Here is a 9,031-nt window from a genome sequence, read left to right as displayed (position 1 = left end):
CCAAGAAAGATCGTAACCCACATTTGAGGCAAAAAGAAAATGCTGACGCAATGTGAAAGTCCAGGTTTCCAGGCACAGCTGCTTTTTTTGCTGCCATATTCCTGTACAGTGATTTTTCCAGCACTATGATAAAACACCATCAATCACCAAAACAATTAATACAGAACATTTATTTGAATTTTAGAGGACAAGAAAGGGTCAGATACTGATGCTTTATGCATGCTCAGGCCCTGTTTATAAATACTCTATTCAGCGATATCTTAACACAAATTTGTATCAATGAAAAGAAATTGGTAAATCCATCTCTTACCATTCTATTTGTCAGATGGTGAAGACCAAAACAGAATGTTCCACAATTTTTAATTTCTAAATACGATTGTCACATTGGGAAAATGAAATAAATACGGTAAAATAAACTGCATAAAGGCAAAGTAGAATAACAAACATTTTACTAAAATATAAGATTTACAGAAGTTTCAACACAAGCCATACAAAATGGTCACAAACTTTTTTTTTTGAAGGGGAAATCTACACTTGACTGCAAATTCATGATGTTATTAGTGAGGGCTGTGAAGTTTGTTAATGTTCCCATTTTGGTTCAAACAATCAGCTTGTCCATCTATAGCATCTAAAGTTAGACTTGGTCTAGAGAGTGTATCTTAAAGAACTGGTTAACTGCTTTCTAACCATTGCAATTAGATCACCATTAAGGAAGGGGGCACAAAATTTTGAAACTACCTTACCCCTCAAAAAATAGAATAGAATAAAATAAAGAACACTCATACCCCTAAAGCTAACAACTACCTGACAACTACCTTTATTCACAGTGCTTTATACTTAAACCATGATGGGGGAAATTAATAAAAGCGGAGGGCCACTGCTTTTTAACATTTCACAACAATCCAGATGAAACTTCAACCTCCGCTCATGTTTTACAACAGTGAATCAGGACAAGACATAGATTTGCTAATGTGCATTTAATCATCAAAGGACTGAAAATGTCTGGTATTTTATTCTGTAATGTTCTAAGACTGTTCACTAAAAGCAAATAAAAAAGGAAAAAGTCTTGCCAGAACAGAAGTGACACAAACTTGATGATCAGATTGACTTATGTTACTCATGGCACATACCATGGTCCGTGCTTTAGCTGTTTCCATAGCTTGGGCTTCGTGGATCTTTCACTGCTGCAGCACGTCATTTGCTACTGTGTTACCTGGATTAGGAGCATTTAACAAAGCCTAGATCGATAGCAGAACTGTGCGGATCTGCAGTGCTGGCAACCACTTATCTTTCAAACTAGGTAAACATCTTCTTCCCAACTTGTCTACATTAGGATGATAAATTTTGGTCATGAAATGTACTTTACATGCTGTCATTGGGTATTTTTCTGGCAGAAATAGTTCAAGTTTAAAAGTCCCTCCTTCAAAGGGGCATCCTAAGGGCCAGCAATGACCACGTGAAAATAATGGGCATTGCTCTCATCTGCTTCACCTTTAATCCCAGGAAGCAGCTCAGCCACCCTGGGTTTCCTTGATGATCCTGTGGAGTAGCCCTGCCATCTTGTCAGATCACAAGTTCGGGTGCTGGTCACATCTCCAGCTCCCAAATGTACCTATTTTCATTTTCACCCATTTATTTATTTATTGCCAACTGTTTAAGTACTGTTTATTGTATTTTTCATGATAAAATCTTAAGGGGAAAACTGTGATTTTGTTTATATTTATTAAAATGCTTAATTTTTCCAAATGCAAAACAATGACATGTTCATACAGCTACTGCTGTATTACATGTTTACATACATACATGGAAAGATGTCATGCCAAATCTCTACTTCATAGAATCTATAACCCCACTGTAAGTCATAAAGCTAGTCATCATTTTGATGTAGGGGAATGAAATTCCCAACCTAAAAGATACTTGGGACGAGTTTGTGTTCTTTAAAACCAAAGAATGAGTTTTAGGAACAATGGAAGTTAAAAGCAGAATTTATTTATTGGAGGAATGAAAACTTCTGTCCTAGAGAGGGATAGAAGGGAGACCCAAGTGGGTTGCCTGGGAGTCTGCCTTTTCTAGGGATTTTTATAGAGCAAAACCATGAGGTGAGGTGGGTCTCTGGTGGAAAACATGGGAACTCACTAGGTGGGCATGAGGTGGTACAAAACTATGGTCAACCAATAACAATACAGCACACTTGCTCAGGTAAAATTGATTAAATCCAGAACCAAATGGGAAAGCAAGTCAAGTAACAAGAGGGTATGAATATAGAACAGCATAGAACAGGAGCTTTCCCTTTAGGAGGTTGAGTTAGTGACCCATATTCCTCAAGGTGATAGAGACCTATTTAGAACATCAGCCCTGGATGTTTATCTTTAGAGAGGTATGCATTTGTTTGATTTTTTTTGTCTTAAGGTCTGGCCCATAGAGACAATGTCTATCTCTCTCACGGTTATAATCTATCTGGTTTTCCATACTGGCTCCTTCTCAGAGAGTCTAGTCCTGTCCAACTGCCTATAATATTTCTATCTAACTCAGCTGCCTACAATAATTAAATGGAGAATTATACCCACTGAAGAGCTATAATGAAGTATTTTGGATGTATTTACTCATTAAAACTTTAGTAATATTATGGAGAAGTTATTTGACCAGTTTTGTGAGACAAAAATCAAGATTTGGAGAGTTTAAGAGAAGATATACCATTTGAATAATATGTGCAACACTGTAACCAGAGCTAAAAATATTTAAATGGGTAAAGTTCATTTAAACAATTTAAAGGATATAAATTTGGTTCTTGGTGATGGATGAGGAGAATGTTGTGGATTTACATCCCAGAACATTTCATTTGTACATATCTGATCCTTTCTGGACTCTATGTCATTATCTGAGTTACTGTTTGCCCTAAGTAAGTCTTAGTTTTCTTTAAAAGAAGATCTAATGATGCCTGTATTATAAGTTTACACATAGACTTCTAACCCAATAGTACCCATTTATTCTACTGCACAATGGGGCTGTTAGCCAGCCAGTCACTTACACAAAGTCTACAATTCAGCCTGTCAAACAATGAACCCAGTGTACTAGCTTCACATTGATTTGTTACTCAATACTGGAATAATCTCATATCTATCCATGAAATCTTTTATGTACACTATTTTACTTTATTCACCATATCATTCAATTTGCTCTTAATAAACAGAAATATTTTCTAGACTCAGTGATGAATCATATCTGGAGAACAGATTGTTAAAAATATTGCACTATGTGATTCATGATGGCCCACATTAAATCTACTTTTTAAAATTCATTTTTATTTTTCTGTGATTTCTAAATGTCATAAAAATCCCTAGATGTGGCCATTTGACCTAAGAATATATAAGTACATTTCAAATAGAAATAAATATAACTTGTGAAAATGAATCATAAGTCAATAATCATCTTTTGTTGACTCATTTCCTCTGATTTATTTGCCTGCAAAGAGAAAGTAGCTGGTTAAAAAAACAACAACAAAAAAGGGGATACAGATGAATGTCCATTTTGTATCTGTGTATTCAAAACGGTTAGGATAGATATATAGTTACATTCTCTTAATGGATAGAGGGATTCGTTGTAATAGTGTCTGTAAACAGGATATCATGTCCGCATCGTGTACAGCAAATAACCCCTAGGAAGAGAGTATGCAATGTGTTGATTGTTGGAACTGTCCTACCAATTTGATTTGAAACTGTCTCATTACTATTTGTTTCTCAATACAATTATGGAGAAAACCCCAACAACTATGAAATCCTTTCATCCCAGTGTGTCTCTACTACACAGCTAGGAAAGACAAGGCTGTGTTATTTCTCATGTGGGGCTTCTTATAAAACTTCACTCAGTTTTGCACAAGGACTAATTCCACGGGGAGGGCTATAATTTTTACCATAGAAGTACACAGCTACTACAGGAAATGTCTCTAAAATCCTTGTAGCACCCTTTTCCTTTGGATGAAGAAGGCAAGTCCATGGCTCTAGCATCACCAGTGCCCTAGACATAGACTGTTGTGAAGGGAAGTCAGAGCACGAAGGCAGAAAGGATCTTGGACTCCCTCCACTCATCAGGTGGGAGACTAGCATTAGCAATCATTTACATTATAGTTCTTCCACATGAGAAATAATAAATCTTCAATTATGTAAACTTTTTCACATATTAGCTCACCATATTATTTTTAAATTCCAGGAAAATGAATATTTTTATTCCATCTTAAAATTATATTTTATTGCTGCCTATTTATTTTATAAAATATTGAATTTCAGTGTCATATTCTCATATATATATTTTTTATTATCCTTATCCACATATAGCTCTTCTTTACACTCCTTTAAGCTCCCCATTATTTCTTTGCTCTTGTCTGTAAATATATAGCATGTGATATTTATCTGTTCACCTGCAGAAGTGGACCTGGCTAGCTCCCTACCTTGATGGCTGTGAGTTGTGCTACAACAAGATACCCATATCCCTATAGCCTGCTGACTTTAATTCCTTCAGATGCATACCAAGGAGTAATGGTTAAGTCAACAATAGCTCTATTTTTAGATTTTTGAGGAATCTCCATGCTGATTTCAACAGTGGCTATACTAACTTACATTGCCATGAGCAGTGTGGAGGTGTTTCTTTTTCCATATGTCTCCATTAGCCTTTATTGCTTCTATCTTCTTAGTGATAGTCATTTCAAGTGGAGAGAGTTAGAATCTTAACATCATTTTGATCTCTAACCCTAACCCTATGCTTCTACGTTGAGGTTCAGATATATGTATGTTAGAATGGATAGCTCTTCTACTTCTATGATGTGTCACCAAAACATGGTAGATGTTTAAATTTTTAAAAATACAGTACAAGATACATTGCTATTAATTCACTTCAAAATGCACCCTCCTCAGTGAATGCATGTGTTCCATCATTCTTGCCACTTTTTGAATAGATTATGCCAGTCCTTTTTTTGTGTCTTTGACTGCAGTTTGTAGCTGGTCAGTGTCCTGAATCAATTGAAAACATTTACTTTTCATGATCATTTTGACTGTGCAAAGCAGCCAGAAGTTGCATGATAACAAATTGGGTGAATAAATTAATAAGGACACACCCTGATGTTTGTATGAGGCTGTCTGTACACTGCACAGCATTCCACAGCAGTACTGAGCATAATACTATTTTGCAAAGATATAAGGTGAGTCATTTTTGTCTGTCACTGTACCCCCAGTTAGGGCAGCACCATAAAGTGGAGCTAAGTCAACACTTCGTAAATTGTGCATCAAAAACATTTTCTAGCATTCATAATAGGTACACCACACTTAAAATTTTAAAACCGATTTATCATGGGATACCTAGGTGTTCCTCTCCTAATACTCTTTCCAAAAGGGTAGAGACATCATATTACAATAATAAATACATATATAAATATATATATATATCCATGTTGATAGCATAATTTTTAACAGCTAAATCATGGAAACAGCATATATGTGCATGAACAGATGAATATGTAAAGAAAATGTGATATTTATACACAATGGAGCACTCTTCTGCCATAAAGAAGGATATATGTGAGTCATTTGTAAGAAAATAAATGGACTTCAATACCATAATAGTGAAATAGATCACACACAAGCTTGAAATTATATGTTTTCTCAAGCAATGGTCGTGACTCATTCACGGCCATTGCTTGAGAAGACATATAATTTCAAGCTTGTTTGCTGACACTGACAAAGAATCTGCAAAGTGCGGAATAGGGCTTAGGGTAAGTCCTGAGGGGACTTGACTGACCTCGTCAGATACAAAAGTTACATTTCTTGATATATAGGTCTTGCTTTATCTTGGTCTTATCTATCCAGCAAAAAAGTGAAGAAACAAGGTATGAAAAGTGAAGCCATGTTAATAGGCAGAGCTGTGGAAGGCTCAAGACAACAGATTCGTACATTGCCAGGCCTGTGGATAACCCACTACTGTTGTGGGTTACTGGATTATAGTGGAATATTTTGCTGAATTCATGCATCTACAATATTTGGATGGCAAGGGAATACCCATCTCTGACAAAACTAAACATAAAAAGAGATATAAATGAAGAACACTTCTGTATCTGTATATACAAAATTGTTAGGATAGAGATATAACCACTTCTTTTAATTCAATAAGAAGAAAGATTTGTACTAATAGTGTTTGGACTGGATATCATGTCTGCATCTTGAGCTATGAATGACTACTACAAAGACAACAATATGCAATGTACTAATTATTGTAACCTATTTTGAAACTGTCTCATTGCAATTTTTTTCTCAATAAAATTTTTAAAAAAGAAAGAAAAGAAAACCTCAAGGTAAGGTGAGTTACTCCTTTCTCCCTGGCATCAGTGTTAATAAATATCCGGTCAACCTGAAGAACAGCTGATTAGAGGGACCACAGATGAGGTCATACAGCTCCTAGGAGTGAAGCTCAAAGCTACCAATCTAAAATAAATTGAGCTTCCCCAGAGCAAGGTACTTCTGGACCCCTTTAGGACTTCCTTGGACTTGGACATGAATAGAGGATATTCAAAATGACAAGGTAACTAAGATAAGTAAGCATAAGGCTGCTAACCCTTCCTTTTTATTTTTTTTATTTTTTATTCACTTTAATGAAAAAAAGATAAAAGAGCAATGAAACAGTTTCAAAACATGTTAATAAGACAGTTACAATAATTAATACATTGCATATTGTTGTCTTCATAGTAGCTATTCAGAGGACAAGACGCAGACATGATGTCCCTTCTTAATGTGCTTAATTTGCTTTTCTCTGAAATTCCCATGTGTATTTGAAAATGACCTGAACTCTGGCCTGCCTCTTCAGGACTCACTGCAGGTACCCTTAGGGACCTCTGAATGTGCCCTATGCCTTATCTCTCATCACTGCCCTCCAGCAACTGCAGACAGATCCTGATGGAATGTGAAGTATCTAGTGCTGCATTGAAATTGCTCAGCCTCCTCTGAAGTGGCATCTACCCTTCTCAGATATCACCTTAGATTAGACTTATCTGTAATGGAATTTACCATTATGGCTAAAACCCTGATGATACTAATACAAACCTGCTTTGGGTTTAGTAGGATGAAAATTGATGGGCCAGGACTCACCTAACCCTAAGTTTCCAGGCACCCTGGCCCAAACCCTCTCCCCCTTGGTTTCCCAGGCACCCTGCCCTCAAACTCTCTTCCCCTTAGTCCTATGCAGAGCCAAGCCAAAACCACAGAACAGGTCCACCTGACTTTGACCTGGGTAAGCAATCATGAAATTCTCCTTTGTTAACAGCAAATGTCCCCCACAGACCAGGTAGCCCTGTCAAAATTAGCTCTCTCTCTCTCTCTCTCTCTCTGCTGATCCAGCACATAAGCGCACACACACACACACACACACACACACACACACACACACACCACCTTAAAAGTCCTGTGCTTTGACTTGTTCATGGCTGTCTTGGTCCGCTAAACAGCCAGCTTGCTGCCTCAAACATATCTTTCATGTCAGAATGCCTGGTGTAGTCAATTGCATGGGTTCATATCTAACAAAAATTATATAGACAAATCTTTCAATCACCAGGCAGGCGTATGTTTTTGACAGCTTTTCTTTTTATAAACGAAATAGAGAATTATGTAACTCATCGTGTCCAGCTCTTCCACTTTAAAAAATCCCCCTGCTTCGCCCACCCAGCACAAAGAAGCTAAAACAGAAAAGCCCCAAATCCCACTTCCCGAAGGTAGAATAATGGACCCATGGTGGGGAGCTCAACTGAGTGACTGGGGGGGAAGACGTTTTTAACAAAATTCTTTCCTTCTGTAATCTGATCTCCTAGCCTTTCAATGACCCATTCCTTTCACATGGTTTTCCAAATTCTTTTTTTTCCCCATAATTTTATTGAGAAACAAATAGCAATGAGACAGTTTCAAACCAAATTGGTAGGACAGTTTCAATAATTAACACATTGCATACATTCTTCCTAGGGGTTAATTGCTGTACAAGATGCAGACATGATATCCTGTTTACAAACACTATTAGAAAAAATCCCTCTATTCATAAAGAGAATGTAACTATATATCTATGCTAACCACTTTGAATACACAGATAGAAAATGGACATCCATCCATATCCACTTTTTTTGTTTAGTTCTGTTATTTGAATATTATAGGTTTGTTAACTCAGCAAAATATTCGAAAAGAGTCTAGTAGTCCATAGTAGTATTGGGTCTTCCACTTCACTGGCAATGTCCGAAATTGTTGACCTGAGTCCCCTGTAGCTCAACATAACAGCATGGCTTTACTTCTTATACTTCTTTTGTATACTTGGCTGTAACATACACATGGCTGACACTGACAAAAGATCTAGACTGACTTTATCAGATACAAAAGTTACATTTCATGTTACATAGGTCTTGCTTTATCTTGGTCTTAATCATCCAGCAGAAAAGTATAAAAATGAAGTATAAAAAGTAAAGCCATGTTAATATGCTGAGCTTTAAAAGGCTCAAGTCAACAACTTCTGACATTCCCAGTCTCACAGGTAACCCACTACAATTATAGACTCCTGGACTGTATTGGAATATTTTACTGAATTCACACACCTACAATATTTAAATGACAATGGAATACTTTTCTCTGACAAAACTAAACAAAAAAGGGGATATAATTGAAGGACCTTTTTGTATCTTGTATTCAAAATAGGATAGATATACAGCTACTTTTTCTTAATTCAATGAATAGAAAGGTTTGTTCTAATAGTGTTTGTGGACAGGATATCATGTCTGCATCTTGTACAATGAATAACCACTAAGACAACAACATGCAGTTTATTAATTATTGAAACTGTGCTAGTAATTTTTTTTTTTGGTGGAATAAGGGATTGAACCCAGGCCGTTGTGCTTGCCAGGGAAGCACTTTTTCCACTGAGCCATGTCCCCAACTCTTTAGTAATTGGTTTTGAAACTGTCTCATTGCTATTTGTTTCTCAATAAAATTATTTTTTTAAACAAAAAAGCAAAACCCAC

At 36.4% G+C, this 9,031-nt stretch overlaps 1 pseudogene; it reads right to left on the bottom strand.

Moving 5' to 3' along the window:
* Positions 1-1,025: 1,025 nt before the first annotated feature.
* Positions 1,026-1,559, bottom strand: LOC101580580 (annotated as a pseudogene).
* Between the last annotated feature and the right edge of the window lie 7,472 nt (positions 1,560-9,031).

The sequence above is a fragment of the Octodon degus genome, unplaced genomic scaffold (assembly GCF_000260255.1).
Source record: "Octodon degus isolate 3935 unplaced genomic scaffold, OctDeg1.0 scaffold00183, whole genome shotgun sequence".
NCBI lineage: Eukaryota > Metazoa > Chordata > Mammalia > Rodentia > Octodontidae > Octodon > Octodon degus.
The sequence above is the reverse complement of the archived record's forward strand: the minus strand, read 5'-3'. Positions and strand labels throughout refer to the sequence as shown.